The sequence below is a fragment of the Phyllostomus hastatus genome, unplaced genomic scaffold (genome assembly GCF_019186645.2).
Source record: "Phyllostomus hastatus isolate PE091 unplaced genomic scaffold, TTU_PhHast_1.1 phas_scaffold_93, whole genome shotgun sequence".
Classification (NCBI taxonomy): domain Eukaryota; kingdom Metazoa; phylum Chordata; class Mammalia; order Chiroptera; family Phyllostomidae; genus Phyllostomus; species Phyllostomus hastatus.
In genome coordinates, this window is record NW_025334042.1 from 5,750,715 (window position 1) to 5,770,949 (window position 20,235).

The 20,235-nt window shown below is 35.7% G+C and overlaps 1 protein-coding gene across 2 annotated transcripts in view; it reads right to left on the reverse strand.

The window, feature by feature from the left end:
* The window catches only part of FRS2 (fibroblast growth factor receptor substrate 2), a 102,044-nt gene that overhangs the window by 16,843 nt on the left and 64,966 nt on the right, over positions 1-20,235 (reverse strand). Inside the window, exons 4-6 of one of the 2 annotated variants that reach the window (XM_045829271.1) lie at positions 15,426-15,493; positions 8,363-8,464; positions 561-655 (exon numbers count right to left, since the gene is read on the reverse strand). The gene's annotated coding sequence lies outside the window, so the exon portion shown is untranslated. The remainder of the gene's footprint in view (positions 1-560; positions 656-8,362; positions 8,465-15,425; positions 15,494-20,235) is intronic. The other variant, XM_045829270.1, reaches the window with a different exon arrangement.

The window sequence follows — 20,235 nt, forward strand, 5'->3', positions numbered from 1 at the left end:
AATGAAATATTAGCCATAAAAAAAGAATGAAATCTTACCATTTGTAACAGCAAGGATGGATCTAGAGGGTATTATGCTCAGTGAAATAAGTCAATCAGAGAAAGACAAATATCATATGATTTCACTTATATATGGAATCTGAAGACCAAAATAAACAAACAAAATTGAAACAGACTCATAGACACAGACAGTGGACTGGTAGTTGCCAGAGGGGAAGGGGGCTAGGGGACTGGGTAAAAGTAGTGAAGGAGTGAAGAAACACAAATTGGTGGTTACAAAACAGTCATGGGGATGTATAGTACAGCATAGGGAATGCAGTACATAATATTGTAATAACTGTATAGTACCAGTTGGATACTGGAAATATCAGGAGGAACACTTTATGAAGTCTATTATTGTCTAGCCAAGATGCTGTACATCTGAAACTAATATAAAATAATACTGAATGTGAACTGCTATTGAAAAATTAAAATTAAGGAAGAAAATATTATCAAAATCTCTTGTTTAAAAAATGTAATTTGTGGACTTAATGATTTTTTTGAAGGTAAAATTCAACTTACCTAGATCTGGCCATTAATATTCTTAGCCTCTGCTGCAGCATCAGAAGTTTAATCATACTTCAAAATACCATGTTTCCTTTGTTTGATGACTTAACCTAAAAAAAATTATGAGAATTTCTTATTTCCTTTAAAATAATAATTGTCCTTATGAAACTTCTAGCAGCACTGTTAGTTGAAATTATCTATTTAAACTCCATGTAAAATTTGATTAAAATTATTTAATATAGAAGCTATATTTTAAAAATTAATGTGATATGTAGATGTTATCATTAATATGGCCTTTTCAAAAGAAAGAGTAAAAATGCAATAGTGAATTCTATGCTGTTTGGATAGCAGGACTTTTAGAAGCCAGTGACTGTGCTTTCTCAATTATAGCTATGACTTCTCCTATACTTCTCCTCAGCCACAAAATGAGAAGTTAGACTAAATCACCCAAGATTACTTTCCAGCTCTAAAAGCTGTTTTAGCCAGTGTTAGGCTAAATTTCCACCTCCAGTCACTTTTCTTAAACCTCAACATCACCCCTCCACAGAGCTGACTCTCTTTAGAATCCCCTGCTCTGTATCTTCCTATTCTATAAGATCCCCCAGAGCCAAATCAGGAGTTAGTCATCACTGAACAGTCCATATGAACGAACACACCATAGACTCACAGGACAATCTACTTGTAAGTTATAGCAATCTGGTACAATCAAGTTTCAAGAGATTTCAATATACTTTTGAAAATTTTCTGGTCCATTTATTCACATTTTATAGCACAGAGAAAAATTAAACTCCCTCAAACACGGGCACTAAAATTTACTGCTATACTACGTGAGGCATTATGTTAGAGGTTTTGTGAACACTCTCACTTTAATTTATATATATTAATTAGAGTTAACAAGTATGATTGATATCCAAAATGAGCATTCCCAAAACCATGAACCCATACTCAATCAAACATTTCAATTCTGGATTTCAAACTTATCTATACAATCAGCTGCTCAGCAGGTGTTTGCTCGCTCCCCTCATAAAGTGGTGCCACACCCCACATTAGGGTGGGCAGCAACCCAGTGCCTCTTCCTTTGCACACTCTTTTCTCCAGAAACTAAACACACATCATGCTTTGTCTCTGGCTTGTAAAACTGTCCAGTTAATTCTACCATAACCCATTGTTTTTATATGAATACATATTCTATTTGTCCATCTCTCTAAGGTTAGCCAATCAACTCAGAAAATCTCTCTTCCTCTTTATTGACTCCACTTAGAAGCATCCCATAACATCCATCCTGAAATGACTTCAATCAGTCAATATAATTAAAGAGATAAGAGAGATCTGTCTATACCACTCTACCAAGTAAAAGTCCTAATTCTTGAAATGAAACATATTAAAGAATCACTGTACCAATCTATAAGCCCTTGAAGACATTAAAAAGCCTCCACTAGAATCTCTGAAAACTTTTTATTCTTTCCCACCTTCAGGCCTCTTTTTTTCCCTTTGTCCAATTTTTTTATTGTAGTATAATGCACACAACATAAAATTTGCCACGTTCCCACTTTTTAGTATACATTTCAGTACTGTAAATATATTCAATATTGTTGTGCAGCCAACATCCAAAACTACTTCATCTTGCAAAACTGAAACTCTACCCATTAAACAACTCACTTCTCCTCTCCCCAAATCCTAGCAACCACCATTCTACTTTTTGTTTGTATACGTTTGACTGCTCTATGTACCTCATATAAGTGAGGTCATACAATATTTATCTTTCTGTGCTTGCTTTATTTAACCTAGCTTAATGTCCTTATAGAGTTCATTTATGTTGTAGCACATGTCAAAATTTTTCCTTTTCAAGTCTGAATTATATCTCATTGTATGTATATACCAAATTTTGCTTATCTATTCATCTGTTGGACATTCATCCATCTTTTGGCTACTGTGAATAATGCTACAAACACAAACATATAAAGTATGTCTTGGGAGACCCTCTTTTCAATTCTCTTGGATATAGACACAGAAATAGTATTGCTTCTGGGTATTTAATTCTATTATGAGACCATATGGTAACTCTGATAATATTCTGAGAAAGATCATACTCATTTCGGCAGCAGCTACACAATTTACATTTTCACCAGCAATGCACAAGGGTTCCAATTTCTTCACATCCTCGGTACATTTGTTTTCTGTTTCTGGTATCAGCCACTCTAACAGGTGTGAGGTGGTATCTCATTGTAGTTTTGATTTCCATTTCCCTAATTATTAGTGATGTTCAGCATCTTTACATGTGCTTATCGGTTGTTTGCTCATCTTCTCTGAAGAAGTGCACATTCAAGACCATTCAAGGAAGTGTTCCCTCATCTTCAATATTTTGGAAAAGTTTGAGGATTGATACTAGTTCTTTAAATGTTTGGCAGAATTCATCAGTGAAGCCAGGGCTTTTCTAGTCAGGGGATTTTCAATTACTGATTCAATCTCTTTGCTAGTTATAGGTCTACTCAGATTTTCTAATTCTTTGAGATTCAGTCTTGGTAGGTTTAGTGTTTCTAGGAATTTTTCCTTGTTATCTAGGTTATTTAATTTGTTGGTGTATAACTGTTCACAGTACTCTCTTATAATCCTTTTTATTTTGGCAGAATCAGTAGTAATATTCTACTTTCATTTCTGATTTAAGTAATTTGAGTATTCCCTCTTTTTTTCCATAATTCATCTAACCAGAATCTGCTAGCTTTGTTGAATTTTTCAAAGAACCAACTTTTGGTTGCATTGATTTCCCCTGTGATTTCATATTTGATACACTGGTTGTTTCAAAGTATGTTGTTTAACATTCACAATTTTGTAAATTTTCCAGTTTTTCTTCCGTTGTTGATTTCTAACTTTATCCCCTTACGGCTGTATATAAAATACTTTGTATTTGTAAGATAGCTACCTTTTAAAGGCTATGGACTTAATTTGTGGCCTAACATATGGTCTATCCTGGAAAATGTCCCATGTGTACTTGAAAAAAATGTTTATGCTGTCATTGTTGGGTAGAGTGTTCTGTCTGGTTACCTATCCATTATTGTGAGTAGAGTATTAAAGTCTACAACTATTATTATAGAACTATTTCTCCCTTTACTTCTGTCATTTTTTGCTTTGTATATTTTGATGACCTGTCATTAAGCACATGAATGTTTATAATTGTTCTATTTTCTTGCTCTACCAAATAGTTTATAAGTATTTTGTAAAATAATAATGTTCATAAATAATGTTCATCACCTCTTGTAACTTTATAAAAGTCTTTCTTGTACGATATTAGTATAGTCACCCCTCCTCTCTCTTGGTTACTTTTTGCACATATCTTTTTCTATATTTTTCCTTTCAATCTACGTGTGTCTAGATCTCAAGTGAATCTTCTATAGACAGCACATAGGCGGATCATGTTTTTATACATTCTGCATATCTGTCTTCTGATTGGAGAGTTTAATCTATTTACATTTAAAGTAATTACTAATAGCCCTGGCTGGCATAGCTCAGTGGATTGAGCGCAGGCTGCGAACCAAAGTGTCGCAGGTTCGATTCCCAGTCAGGGTACATGCCTGGGTTGCAGGCCATGACCCCCAGCAACCGCACAATGATGTATGTTTCTCTCTCTCTCTCTCTCTGCCCCCCACTTCCCTCTCTAAAAATAAATAAATAAAATTTAAAAAAAAAGTAATTACTAACAAGGAAGGACTTATTTGTTGTTTTGCTATTTGTCTTCCGTTTGCCTTAAGCTTTTTTGTCTTTCATTTCCTCTTGCATACATTCTATAGCTGTTTTCTTTGTAGTCACCATGGGGATTACATTTCACAATCTGAAGTTATAACAATACAATCTGAATTTATACCAGCTTAATATCATTAATATACAAAACCTGCATCTTTATAGCTTTGTCCTCACTCCTTTCAATTATTGATATCACAAAACTACACCTTTATGCAGTGTACCCAAAAACATAAAGAATTCTTTTAAAGTATTCGTCTCTTAAATTATATAGAAAATAGTGAAAAACTAAAGTTTAAATACTACCTTTTAGATAAGTCAGTTTTTCTTCAAATGTACTAGTCTCTTAAATGCTAAATCAGAACAAAAATGCAGCTACAAATCTTTGATATAATAGTACTAGCATTTAAAATTCCCTTGTATTTACCTTTAGTGAGGCCTTTATTCCTCCACAGGGCTTCAGGTTACTGTCTAATGTCCTTTTGTTTTTTCACCTTGCAGGCTTCTCTTTCTTAGGGAGTGCATTTCTTACAGAGCAGATCTGGTGGTAAAACACTCCCCTGGCTTTTGTTTATCTAGCAATGTCTTCATTTCTCCCTCATTTTTGAAGGACAGTTTTTCAAATATAGGATTGTTTGGTTGAAAGGTGTTTTATTGGTTGTTGGGATTTGCAGGGGGTGGTCTTTTAACACTTTCAATGTGTATGTCCACTGCCATCTAGCCTCCAAAGTTTCTGATGAGCAATTTGGTATTAATCTTATTGAGGATCCCTTGTATGTACAGTGTATATACAACAACAATAATTTGCTCCTCTCTTGCTACTTTCAAGATTCCTGTCTTTGGTTTCTGGGAATTGGACTATAATGTGTCTTGGTGTTTGTCTCTGGGTATACCTGAAGTACAATAAGCTCCTTGGATGTTTATACCTATGTGTCTCATCAAATACTTTCTCTGCCCCTTTCTCTGTGTTCCCCTTCTAGAACTCCCACAATATGTATGTTAGTTCACTTGAAGGTGTCCCACAGATCCCTAAGGCTCTGTTCATTTTTCTTCAATCTGTTTTCTTTCTGTTCCTCAGACTTGATCATTTCCATTGTCCTAGTTTCAATTTTGTTGATTCTTTGTTCTGCCTACTTACACCAGACTTTGAATCCTTCTACTGATTTTTAAATTTTAATTATTGTACTTTTCAAATCCAGAGCTTCTTTTTGGTTCCTTTTAATGTTTTCTACCTCTTCACTGATATTTCCTTTATTTATACATCATTTTCTTGACTTTTTCCACATTTTTTTTAGTCCTCTGAGTATCTTTAAGACAGTTGTTTTAAAGTCTTTGTGTAATATATCTGCCATCAAGTCTTTTTCAGGAGCAGTTTCTATTGATTTCCCCCCTTTGAATGGGCCATACTTTTGTATTTCTATGCATGTTTTATAATGTTTTTATTGTTGAAAACTGGACATATGAATCTAATAATGGTGTAACTATTGAACTCAAGAGTCTCCCCCTTCCCCAGTGTCTGCTGTATTTTGTTAGTTTTATTTTTTTGATTGTTGTAGGATGTCTCTGTACCAACTGTCAGTCTGAGGTATAAACCTAAGGTGTTCTCAGGTCTTTTCTGAGCCTTTTGCTGGTTGCACTAAATTTTCCTGTATGTACAATTGTTTTTGAATGTCCTAGTCTTTAATTTCCGACTCCCAAAAAGGGGAAAAGGAGAAAAATTAATGAGGCAAGAAGGTGGTAGACCTTTAAATATCTTAGAAGTCATTTTAGCTGAAGAGGAAGGTGCTTGCAACAATGGGGAGGTGCAACATCAGTGGCTGCCCACCTCTTGGTCTACACCTCTGTTATCAAAAGCAGCAATTGGTGATCCAAGCACAGGTCTCTGATATTTGGAAAAGAGGGTCCTTTTGTCCTCTCCTGAATCCTACAAGCTGTGCATAAGATGTCCAAGGCTGGGAGTAGATGCTACTGTGTTAAAAGCTGAAGCTGACTAAAATCAAGTGCAATTTTACATCTAAGCCTTTTCTCTGGGAAGCTGCAAATTGTTCAACAACCACAGAGTTCCAGGACAATCACATCAGATTCTGGCAGTGCAATTGCCGTCTAGGTGGAGAGACATATATCCTGATGTTTCCTATTGCATTGTCTTCCCAGATTCCTCTCTGGACCTCTTTGTGAGGATCAATATATATTATTTTATTGTTTTAAATACCTTGATTATTAGCACTGCCAAAGGACTATGGAGTTTTTGTTATCCAGCATGTTAGCTGTAACTGGGATTAAAAGAGTGTATGTGCCTTACTTAAAAGGACAATTTCTACAAGAAAACACGTTTGAGTTTCCAAATAACTGATATACCACAATACTTCTGGAATGAACACAATGCAGTGGATTGCAAGTGTCCTGCCACCAATTTTGGAGACACCTTAGATGCTCTCCATGACTACTTAGCTCCCTTCAGTTTCTTCCCACTAGGAAAAGGCTTAGAACCAAAAGGTGGCTGGGAAATAGTGAAAGGGAAAAGGTAGCAATAGCTTCTACATGGAGCTATGATCCTGTTGTAACATGGATGTTTTTCTATAGTTACATATAGCAGCATTTACTATCATTTTATATTGAAGAATACAATGATTTTAATAGAACATTCATCAAGAAGCTAAAAATTATATGGAATACTATCTACTAGCACCTTATTTTTCAATAGTAACTTGATTTTTATAGCCCTAAGAGTATGACAGACACACATTTATTTGGATTATCTCAATCCACAGTCACCCTAAAAGGTAAGCACTACCATAAACTCCATGTTCCAAATGAGGAACCAAGCCATGAAGAGCTTAGTAGCTTTCCCAAGATCAACAGCTGATAAGAGGAAGAGGCAGAATTAAATCCAGATCTGACTCTTAATAATTAATACATGTAAAAAGCTTTAAATAGTGCCTAGCATATAGTAAGCACTTAGTAAACATTAGCTATTGAACTGATAATGATGATTTATCTTAAAACAATGTTCTATGCCTTTGACAGTTGGTCAACCTTTCTGTCCCTCATGTCCTCATTTATAAGATTAGGACACCTATTTCACATAAGTATTGTGAAAACAGAAAAATAATTTTGGGCTATGAAGACATTTAGAAAAATATATAGTGTTTAAAAAGACAAGGTATTATTATATTATCACTATCAGTAAAATCTGTCTCTTAAATCACAAAGAAGCCTTTTGCACTATAAGCACAGATTCCTAAAACTTAAGCACCATCCTCATAACAAGAGTTACATTAATAAATTTAGTAAAACTATCCTAAATTATTCCAATATGATTCTTGCAGACCAACAAGCAAAGAGAACACTGAACTCTATTCATAAGTATGATTATAAATTTGGTGCTCAGAAAGGTTTATTTGCTCTTTCAGTTCACTAGCACTGAGGGTGAATTTGGCCTATACACTACAGAAGTTCTGTTCAACTATAGCCAAAACAGAATATCTATAGTTAGAAGTTTAGTAATATAACTCTAAATTTTGGGCATAGCTAACTGCCATATTTAATTACATTAAAGCAATCAAGAGAATGGCATTGAAAAACCTGTTCTTTGTGTCAGTGGTCTTGCTGTGCTATTCTCAAACTATTGAGTAGGTCTTTTTTTGTTGATACGCATTAGTTTTTGGATTATTCGAAAAAGTGCTAAGGATTTTTCATTGTATTTATGTTATTCTAAGGAAAAAGAATTTTAAAAAAAATAAGCTAAGGAGGGAGATTTCTCATATATTCTGCTAGTCACCTAAACCAGAGCCATTCTGGAAAGGTAAGGACACCTGCCACCTGCATAGTTCCCTTGTTAGCTGAAAATTTCAAGAACAAATGTACACACAAAACCAAAAAAGTATCTAACTATTTTTAAGCATCTATCTATGAATATGGTTGCATCTGAATAGTACTAAATCGATTTTTCTTCCCGTAGGTTTTTTATTCTACTAAGGGCAATGTTTGTGAACCAGTTCACAATTCGTAACCCTCTATCCACACCACACTTCTTTAACGCTCCAAAAACAAAAACAAAAACAAATCAATATATTACTTACAAATCACTTCAATATCTGGTACTTTAATTTCTGGAAACTCTTTGTCTGATCTAAATTCCTTGTACTGTAATTTAAACGAGATTCCTCTCATGTCTGTTTTCTCTGTAAGACACAAGTTAAAACCAGGATGATCAACAGAGATTAAGGACATGCACACATGTACTTAAACTGTCATCAATTCATTATCCTATGGATAAATCTAAAATATTAATAAAGTGACATTTCTTTATTTCAGACATAGTTGTTAGAAATAACAAAAAGGTTACTTAAGAGATAAAATGATTTGTAGAAGCAATAAATATTAAGGAGAGAATAAAAAATGAGTTCATTCATTTCTTCATCTACACACTGAAGCATTCAACAAATATTTTCTCAGCACTAACTCTGTTTGCCTGGCACTGAGTTAAGTGCTAGAAATAAAGATACCCATTCCCTGATTCCAAGGAGCTTACTCTTTAGTGAAGGAGGCAGTCAAGAAAATTAACACATGGCACAACACTCACAACACTCAACTCAGAGCAGAAGGAAAAGAAGAAGTGACAAGAGAGGCTTCCTGGGCAAGGTGACCTCTAAGCCAAGTCCTGAAAGAGAGACTGGAGTTTGCTAGGGCAAGGGCAATTCAGATCAAGAAGACTGCACACGAACACACAAAAGTGTGAAAGAACATGGCCTGTTCCAGATGCTTCTGGAACAGAAGTTCCCTATAGCTGAAATGTAGGTAATGCATGGGAAAACATCAGGAGATGAGCTGGGAGGTAGGCTCATAACCATTTCATGAAGAGATATAGTTTGCACTACTGAGAGCAGTTCACATTTTTCTTTATAATCTTAAAGACACCACTAATGTCCTACCAAATACTTTCTCACAGAAGCAGAAAATGTAGAGTATATATAAGAACATCCAATACCTAATGGTGTTTGATTATCTATGATGCCCAAAGTCTAACGTAAAAGTAGCAGTATCCATCATAAACATAAACATTCTCCCAACAGCACCTGTAACCTGCAGTATCACTGTAGAATAATGACATAAACCCAGATACCCATTCCAGACCTAGAGAAAGTCATCCACTTTAACTTCATATTTCACATTGAATTTGACAAAGTCACTTTCAATTATGCATTTTGGCTTTTGGAAATAGAAATAAAAGAGTCGGTATCTGTATCATATCTATTTAAAAAATTCTCACTGGAGGATATGCTTATTGATTTTAGGAGGAAGGGAGAGGGAGGGAGGCAGGCAGGAAAAGGGAGAGGTAAAGTGGGAGAGGGAGAGAGAGAAACATTGATTGGTTGCCTCCCTTACAAGCCCTACCAAGCATGGAACCTGCAACTTTTTTTTTTTTTTTTTTTTTTGGTGTATGGGACAACACTCCAACCAACTAAGCCACCCTGCCAGGGCTGTGTCTGTATCTTTATCTGCCATCTATCAATGTATTAATGCACAACTATGTGTACTTAGTTGTTTGCACTGTTATCAGTGTTTGCACTGATAAAATGGTACTAAAATGGTTTGCTAAAATAAAACTAAAATGGAAAATGATATAAAACACATCTCTGCCTTAATTCAATCCTAGAGTCATCTATAACCTTGGAACATACTTATACCCAGAAACCCTGGTGATGAAATTTACACAATTAAGTCAGCTTGCCCATAATCTCTGCCCTAAGATATAAAAAATACATCTACAGATGTGCAAACCCAGCAGATGAGTCACCCGGCCTTAGCTAATTCAATAATGTAATCAGTGCCAATGGCAAAGCTCCCAGAACCTTCAATCACAGAAAAAAAAAAAAAAATCATCAGCCTTGGGAACTCTCAAAGAAACTCTTAGTTCAGTGCTTTATGTTGCAATATAAAAATATTACAAGGAAATCAAATACTATCCTCCAGCAACATCAAAGTGATAAACATTCTGTGTGACAGATCACAGAGCTCTCGCCACTAAATATTCACAGACTGCACCACAAAAAGATAAGTGATGTTTAAGATAGTAGAAGAAAGTACAGGCATTCTCCAGAAAGCATTTATCATTGATTCTGAAAATTTCAATGAATATGTTTGATCTTACAAAGACAGTGCATTCAATTTTCTATAAGTACTGTATGTCAGAATCCCATTTGTATTCTTCAACTCAGTTATTATTTCTATATATTAATCCACATCATTGTGTCAAATTAACACATGACTACTTACCCTTCATAATACATCTCTAGCTTATAAATTCACTATTAGACACTAATTCACTAGCACGGACTGAACTCTAACGTTAATATTTAACTTTGAGATCTGACTAAAATGAGCAACAGTAGACTCCAAGAATGAATTTTATAGTATTTTCCTTAGCATGCTACCTAACAGTTCTCGGAAAACAGTTGACTTCATGGCTTTATTCTTTAAAACAACAAAACACTAAATGCCTGTGTTACAATTGTTACAATCTAGCAAACTCACCTGACTCAAATATACCACTAATAAAAATGTTCAGTGCATTTGTGTATTTTTTAGCACTTCCTACCCTCACGAAATGCCCCCCAAAAGTTAACCAGAAATATTTACATCAGAGTGCATCTATCCATTTGATGCACTTTTACAAGGCCACTAATAAGAATTTTTTAAAGAATATTTAATGACCAAAAAGATGTTCTTGGTATAAAGTTAAATAGAAAAAAAGGCCACAGTGCAATATGGTATTCTGAACTGGATCCTGGAACAGAAAAAGAACCTTAGTGGAAAAACTGGCAAAATCCAAATAAAGCCTATGGTGTAGCTCGTAATATCATACCAGAGTTAATTTCTTAGTTTTGATAAATATATCACAGTTGTGTATGGTTAACATTAGGTAATTAAGAATCTCTGTGCTAGCTTTCTACTTGTCATTCTAAAATTATTCTGAAAAAAAAATTATTTTAAAAATTACTATTAGTGACCAGTACCAAATTTGAGAAGATTCTTATTAAAAAGAAAAATAGCCTTCACACTTATCTGTCTTTCTTCTATACTCAGGGGAAAATAACTAGACTAAAACATACTAAAATGTTAACATTGGTTCACTTGGTAATAATATGAAAGGCATTTTTCTACTCATATTTTCTATTGAGTGCGAATTGCTTTTTAATCAACAAATTATTAGCTAAAAAATATACAAATCAATATTTTATTAAAGGCCTCTTTAGAAATAAATGCTATAAATGTCTAAGTAGAGCCCACGGGCAGACTGCATACAAAACAGGTTAGGGCAGAGTGTGGCCAAGGGAAATTGCCAGGAGAATTTAAGCAGGCAAAACCTAATTAGTAAATCCTGGCAATCTGCCAACACAGAGAACTTAACATCCACTCTTAGGTTCAAGGTGCTTGCAGTCAGCAAAGTTATTCTCAGAATTCACATGTCTTAGGGGAATGTCCTGAAAGGCCCCCCTAATGCTAAGAATTTATGGATATACATAGTCTGGGTTTATTCCAAACAAAAATGATGCAGTTGGCCATCTGGTGCACAACTGCCCACTGAGAGCTTCTACAAACAGTCCTCAGTACCACAGTCTGTTAAGTTTTTCTCCTCTACTTAGGTCTTTCTTCTCTAACACCTTCCTAACAACCTATACCCAAGTCTATAGCCCTCAGGCCTAAAAATGGCACTCCGGTGCCATTGAGCAACATGGGTAGGAAGATCAGGGTCTAGACACAACTGGGATTACAGGCGCAAATCCTTTATGTTCTTCTTTGTTGTTTCTCCCCCTGGTATTTTCAGGACAAAATATGTTCTAGGAAACTCCATTAAGCCATAGGAGGGGAAAATTAATCAACAACAAATGTTCCCCAATCAAAATGAGAAAATAAAATACATTTTGTCCTTAAAAAATGTGCCAATGGAATCAGAGACTGTATTTTGATGAAGAATCTTTTCCAAGCTATAATCAGGGTGATTTCTGTGTGTCGTCAGGCTGTTTGCCTCTAGTGAAATAGGGTTATGTGGCCATTCTGGGCTTTATGTTGTTTTTTAAAAGTAGTTTTTAATTCTTACTTTGTTGGTCACCTTCATTCTCAGCTGATAGTACAGCAGGTCCCAGAATTGTCCGTTAATAAACATGCATGTGTGTTTTTTGTTGTGTTTGTTTTTATTTTCAGTTCACTCTTTTGACTCCTTAAAGACTCTGTAATCAGATACCCCAGCCTATTAAAATTAGTTGCAAAATAAAGCCCTATACTCAGAGACAAAATACTCTATGTTAAAGTATATAATCTTTACTTTATGAGCTTTATAACAATAATTTTAAGCACCAGAAGCCTTCTTTGCTTACTTTCCAGTTCTTGGCAGTGCTTAAGAAAATGGAGGCTTACCAAAACAGTAATCCGCAGGTATGGAGGCCACATATCGTTCTTGTTGTTATTATTTTGAATACTAATGGAGATATATACACTGTTTTTCATCAAAGCTGAGACACAGTTGATTTTAAGGCTAATAGTTTATGGACCATAAAGTATACAAGTAGCCAATTAAACTATGACCTGTCACTGACTGATACACCCAAATTTTTGTGAATAAAAATGGAAAATGTCTCTTAGGTCAATGAAATATAGTACACAGTCAAATAGTACACAGTGGAAATAACATGGGCTTCAGGGTTAGAGAGATCTGAGTTCTTATCTAACCATTCTGAATCTGAGTTTCCTCATAGGAAAGTTAAAAACACCACCACCACTACCTACCTCCTAGGGTTGTTAGGTTTGAAGGCTCTTGCAGTGATAACAGTAGGGAGTATCCTAACTAGGGCAGCGAACAATGAAGATGAAGAGGATGGATTAGAGCAATATTTAGAAGTTACTGGTATTAGTAACAGCCAATATTAATTAGACTGGGAAGAAGAGCAGGAGTCAAGGAACATATCCACAATCTCCTTTTAAGTGATAGCACACTTACTGAGCTAGGGGACAGATGGACACAAGGTTTAAAGAAGCATATAAGCTCAGTTTTGAATGTACTGTGGTACCTGTAAGATACACAAGTGAAAGTGGTGAACAGGAAAACTGAAATACAGTTACAGAGGCGGGACAAAGATCTGAGTTGGAGATACGGACCTGAGAGTCATCAGCTTATAGATAGATGCAAGGCATGGGACAAGATGCAATTGCCCAATGAGAAGAAAAGTAAAATCTACAGGAACTTATAAACACCAACATTTAAAGAACTGTAGAGGAAGAGAAGCCCGCAAAGGAAATTGAATGGGCACTGTCCAAGAAGCAGGAAGAAATCCCCAAGAGAGAAGCCTAAGGAAGAGAATGACTCAAAGTGAAATCACATAAGAAGGTGTCTAATTATTAAGGTAAGACTGCAGAAACAATAGAACGTTACTTTGGCGAAAAAAATATTGAGCAGTAAAAAAGAGCAGGACTGAACACTCAGCTGTCTTCAACTTTCTCTGTTTCACGGAATAACCTGCCTTGCTTGTTTCTAAAACAGAAGTTGGACCAAACCACAGACATCTATGAGAATAAAACAGACATCTGTCTAACAAAGCACTGAGTTCCCCTTAAATGCTGAGTTCACTAGATTCCACTACTGGTTAAGAAGCTGGATGAGATGACTTGGGCTTTATTTCAATTGGAGTAAATTTCAAGGACCAAACTAATCTCAAATACTTTTAATTAAAAAGAACAAAGGGAAAGACACAACCAAAAAGCTTTTAAATACTCAGAAATAGAAAGTAATGGTTATATAAAGTTTTTTAAATTAGATTAAATTAAAACACATAAGTAAAACATAAAAGAGAGAGGGATTTTTATAACCTTGTGAGTCCAAAGTAAAAAACTTAAGTTGATTTAAAATCTTTTATGACTGATTTTAGCTGTAAGACTTCTGTTCCATGTCATTAAAACCTACCCAGCTGAGTTTTTACAATATAACTTTTTACTACTAAAAAATTATGTTCTTTCTTTTCTTCATTTTAAAGTTCAGGTACATCGGGTTGTTTGCTTACTTGTTTGTCTTTATGTTGTGTTTATTTGTTTACTTGGTTTTCTGTTTGTTTTATGACAGTTTATAAAACTATGTGCAATGCTGGATATTTTCCATTTGGTCTCCTCCAGAGCCCTCCTAGGAGCCCAACTTGCATGGGCACCAACAGACCAGGTTGGCTGTGGCTCCATTCCTTGCTGAAAAGCTCCTACCAGACAACCCTCTCCTACACCTACAGCTCTTGCTGGTTCAGGTGATCACTCCCCCTTCCTCTGTCCCTTTCAGACCAACCGAGGTGGTAATAGCTCCTACTGTTACTAGCCAGCCTGGTCATCACTGCTTGCTGGTTTCCTTTAACCTGCCTAAACTCTGACTAAATTCCTAAAAATGAAAAATAAAAATTACCAACACAAAAATGGATAAAGGGAAGGAGTTATTTGTAAATATTATTAAGATCAATATCTCAAAAATCTTGCAGTCACCCATGACACCTCACTCTCATATCCCATCTCTAATCTATAAATCCTTTCAGACGTCTTAAAGATATATCCCAATTCAACAGCTACTTAGCATCCCCACCACTACGTCTCAGGTTCAAGCTACCATCACTTCTTGTCTGGATTTTGCAATAGCCTTCTGATTGATTGAAGGCTTCTGCCTCTGCTCCTGTCCTCCTCCAGCCTTTTCTCAACAGAGCAACCAGAGTAGTTCTGTTAAAAAGTGTTACTGGATTGCATATATTTTTAAATGGTAAAAATCATGACTATTAGAAACATGGTAAAATGAACACATGTCAAAGATATTATTTAACTCATTAATTAACAAGGGAACCATTAAGATGTTACAACTGGTTCAAAGGAGAGTTCCAAGAACCACACCTATATAGAGAATGAGGAATTCTGAAATGAATTTACAAATCCATGTAAAACGGTTCTTATTCATAGGGCAATAATCAATTACATTCCACTGTACACAATTTATTTGCACTTCTATAGCTATGACTCATGTGCCTTTTTAAGCTTTCTACAAATTACAAAACTGCAAGATAACTCCAAGAAAATGAGACAGATATAAATCCAATGGATGAACAAGACAGGGTACTCACTCACCATTTTTTGCCCATTTCAAAGTCATTCATAGTTTTTCCTGACAGTATCTTGTATTGCACCCTATTCCCCTGAAAGTAAAAATCAAAGACTTTTTAATGGCCTGGCCTACAAGGTCCTAAATATTTTGTGTCGCTTCTTGCCCTTCCTTTCTGCTCCACTACTAATGTCATGTATTAATACTTTACAACTCTCCCCCTCTGCACTCTGTTTCAGCCGCACTGGCCTCCCTGCCGTTTCTGAATACATTAAGCATGATTCTACCTCAGATCCTTTGCAACCGCTGTTCTATGTGGAACACTCTTCTGCCAGGTACCCGCAGAGCTTGCAGCCTCACTTGTGCCAGGTCTTTCTTTGCTCACAAATCGATTTATCAGAGGACTCCCCTAAGCGCCTATATGAAACAGGCAGACCCCCATCCTGTAACAGCACTCCTTTTCTTCATACGCTACTCTGTTATTCTCCATGACTTATTGCCAACTGGCACACTATATATTGACTTTACTTTTGAGTCCCTGTCTCTCTACCCCATAGCCACCAAATGTAAACTCCATTGAGGCAAAGACTCTATTTTCTTCACTGCTATATCCCTAGTGCTTGGCATGCCAAAAACATTAAATGCTCAGTAAGTTTTAGTTAAATGAATAAATACTCTAATATTAGATAGTGTTTCAAAACAGCAGCATACTTATTGATAACCCTTGTCCCTGAACTTCTGCAATGCAAAAACTTAACAATAAAACTACAACCAAATAATCTTACATTACTACTAATTTACTTAATAGTTACTGATTACTTTAAGAAATGTAGCTTAAAATTATCACTTAGATTTACCTGAACATTGACAGCTATTTCATGTAAAATGCTTTGAAATTCAGCATGTAGTATAACAAACTTTTCATAGAAGCAATGCTTATAAGCATTGTGGCCACAAAAGTGTGCAAGTACTGAATGTTCACAAGACTTCGCAGCCACCAGATGTCCTCCTTTTCATACAACATATATTCCAAGACTGTCATTTGGATTGCAGCTATTATAGCAGATGTGATGTCTACAAGTTCTACCTAGGCAAGTCAATTGCCTAAAAGTCATTTTCTAACCTGTATCACTCCCTCCAAGCTAGGTCACTCCTTTAAGTTCCTACAGTCTTAGGATGAACCTAGGTGAAGGTGAGGAACTCTAGGGCTGAGACTACTGTTCATGTTGAATTTATGATGCCAACCTTTCCCCTAAGTTCTTCTCAGTTTTGACCTTAAAGGGTGCCTAGTATTAACTAGTATTTTCTTTGAATATCACTTGAATTACTGGCCCTATGCAATTCCAACACTAACACCTTTGATTTAATTACCTGGTATTTCTTTGGTATTTGGAACTAAAGGAAGAAATAAATATTCAATTGGAACAGAATGAAGAAACAAGAATTCCAAAAAAATGAAGAGAGACTTTTGAACCTCTGGGACAACTTTAAACACTCCAATATCCGAATTATAGGGGTGACAGAAGGAGAAGAGGAAGAGCAAGAAATTGAAAACTTATTTGAACAAATAATGAAGGAAAACTTCCCAAGTCTAGTGAAGGAAATAGACTTCCAGGAAGTCCAGGAAGCCCAGAGAGTCCCAAAGAAGTTGGACCCAAAGAGGAACACACCAAGGCACATCATCATTAAGTTATCCAAGATTAAAAACAGAGAGAGAAAATCTTAAAAGCAGCAAGGGGAAAGGAAAGAGTTACCTACAAGGGAGTGCCCATAAGCCTATCAGCTGACTTCTCTAAAGAAACCTTACAGGCAAGAAAGGGCTGGAAAGAAGTATTCAAATACACTGAAGGTGAGGACCTATATCCAAGAATACTATATGCATAGGAAACCCTATTGCACTATTGATGGGAATGCAGACTGGTATGGCTGCTGTGGAAAACAGTATGGAATTTTCTCAGAAAACTAAAACTGGAACTGCCTTTTGACCCAGCAATTCCACTGCTGGGATTATACCCTAAGAACCCTGAAACACCAATCCAAAAGAACCTATGCACCCCAATGTCCACAGCAGCACAGTTTACAATAGTCAAGTGATGGAAGCAACCTAAGTGCCCATCAGCAAATGAGTGCATCAAAAACTATGGTATATTTACAAAATGGAATTCTATGTAGCAGGGAGAAAGAAGGAGCTTATACCCTTTGCAACAGCATGGATGGAACTGGAGAGCATTATGCTAAGTGAAATAGGCCAGGCAGTGAGGGACAAATACCACACAATCTCACCTTTAACTGCAACATAATCAACAAAAGAAAAAAGCAAACAAAATATAACCAGAGCCACTGAAATTAAGAACAATCTAACAATAGCCAGAGGGGAGGAGGCAGGGGACAGTGAGGAGGAGGGTTTTCAGGAACTACTATAAAGGACACATGAACAAAACCAAGAAGGAGGATGGAAGCAAGGAAGGGAGGTGGGTTTGGCTGGGGTGTGGGGAAGAGGTGGGGAGAAAATGCAGACAACTGTAATTGAACAAGAATAAAGTAATTAAAAAAAAAAGCCACTATCCAGCAAAGCTATCATTTAGAATGGAAGGGCAAATAAAGTGCTTCCCATATAAGGTCAAGTCAAAGGAGTTCATCATCACCAAGCCCTTATTATATAAAATGTTAAAAGGACTTATCTAAGAAAAGGAAGATCAAAAATATGAACAGTAAAATGACAACAAACTCACAACTATCAACAAATAAACTTAAAAAAAACAAAAGAAAGAAAAACAACAAAAACAAAAACTAAGCAAACAACTAGAACAGGAACAGAATCAGAGAAATGGACATCATGTGGAGGGATTTCAGTAGGGAGGGGGAAGGGAGGAATAGGGGGAAAAGGGACAGGGAAGAGGAAGCATAATTGGTAGGCATTAAATAGATGGGGAGAGGTCAAAAATGGTATAGGAAACACAGAACTTAAAGAACTTATATGTGCAATCCCATGGACATGAACTAAGGTGGGGGGAATGCTGGAGGGTTGGAGGGGTGCAGGGTGGAGGGAGGATAAAGGGGGGAAAAATTGGGAAAACTGTAATAGCATAGTCAATAAAATACACTTGTAAAAAATAAAATAAATATTTAAAAATGAAAACAAACAAACAAAAGAACCAAAACAATACCTAAAGCAAAAACAAACCTCAAACAAAACGAGTCCTCTCCAATTAAATCGTCTTAAAGAGGGACTGGGACATTAGCACGAATGACAAAGAATAAAAAAATTATTTTAAAAGTTACATACTTACAATTAAGTGTACATGTCTAAACGATTCATGGAACAAATAAGAATTACTTTTAAAATAAACAAAGCCAAGAATATTCTGTACCAAAATGTGTGGGAAGGCAGCCAAGATGATACTTAGATGCAAGTTAAAAGACTAAGAATTCAAATTTAAAAGTGTTTTTAAAGGACAGCATAAAAATCCCAGAAATTCTGAGGAAGCAGAAATAAATAGCAGGACTTAAAAGGACAGAAAACATTCACAACAGGGATGATCAACAGAGTCAACAGTTCATCCTTCTAGAGAGTGATCGAAATGATAAACCTCTGGAAAAAACAAATCAAGAAAAAAGACAAAAAAAGGGAGCATCATTACAAATGCTGCAGAGATTAAACTAATAAGAGGATATTATAATTTTACTGTAATAAACTTGTAAATTTGAAAAATTTTTAGAACATACAATCTATTAAAAAGGACTCTCACTTTCTAATCCAAAACCTATCACAAACCTACCATCATCAAACATCAAATCACCAAGTATGATTTGTACTGGCATAAGAAAAGACATACAGATCCAACAGAACAAAATTGAGAATTCAGAAATAAACCAACGCATTTATAGTCAATTGATTTCCAACAGAGTGCCTGGACAACTAATTTAATATGGAAAGAATGGTCAACAAATGGTGCTGGGACAACTAGATTTCCAACAGAAAAAAAATGAAATGTGACCTCTACTCCATACTCTATTAAAAAAATTAACTCAAAATGGATGAAAGACCTAAATGTAAGCACTAAAACCATAAAATTTTCAGAAGAAAACATAAATCTTCATTACCTTAAATTAGGCAAAAGTTTCTTTGTTATGATACCAAATTATAAGAAAAGAAATATACAAACTGGACTGCATCAAAATAAGAAACATTTGTGCCCTGACCAGCTGTGACAAAGCAAACAAAAGGCCACAAGGTTCAATTCCCATCAGGGCACATGCGAGGGATGCAGATTTGGCCCTAGGTCCGAGTGCATGCGAAAGGCAACCCATCAATGCCTCTCTCTCTCACATCAATGTTTCTCTCCTTCCCTTTCTCCTTCCCTTCCCCAATTTCTAAAAATAAATAAATAAAATCTTTTTAAAAAAGAAGCATCTGTGCTTCAAAGGACACTATCAAAAAAGTAAAAAAGACAATCCAAAGAATGGGAGATAATACTTGGAAACCATATATCTGAAAAGAGTTTAGTACCCAGAATATAAAGAACTCTTACAACTCAATAATAAAAGGACAAATAACCCAATTTTTAACTGGACAGATTTGAATAGACATTTCTCCAAAGAAGATATATAAATGACTAATAAGTACATGAAAAGATGATCACTCTGACCAGGTGACTCAGTTGGTCAGAGCATCGCCCGGTGCACCAAAAAAGGCTGTAGTTTTGATTTCCAGTCAGGGCACATACCTAGGTTGTGGGTTCAATCCCCAGTAGGGGTGCTTATGAGAGGCAACCAATGTTCCCCTTTCACACTGATATGTCATGCTCTTCCTCTCTCTCTCTCCCTCTCCTTTCC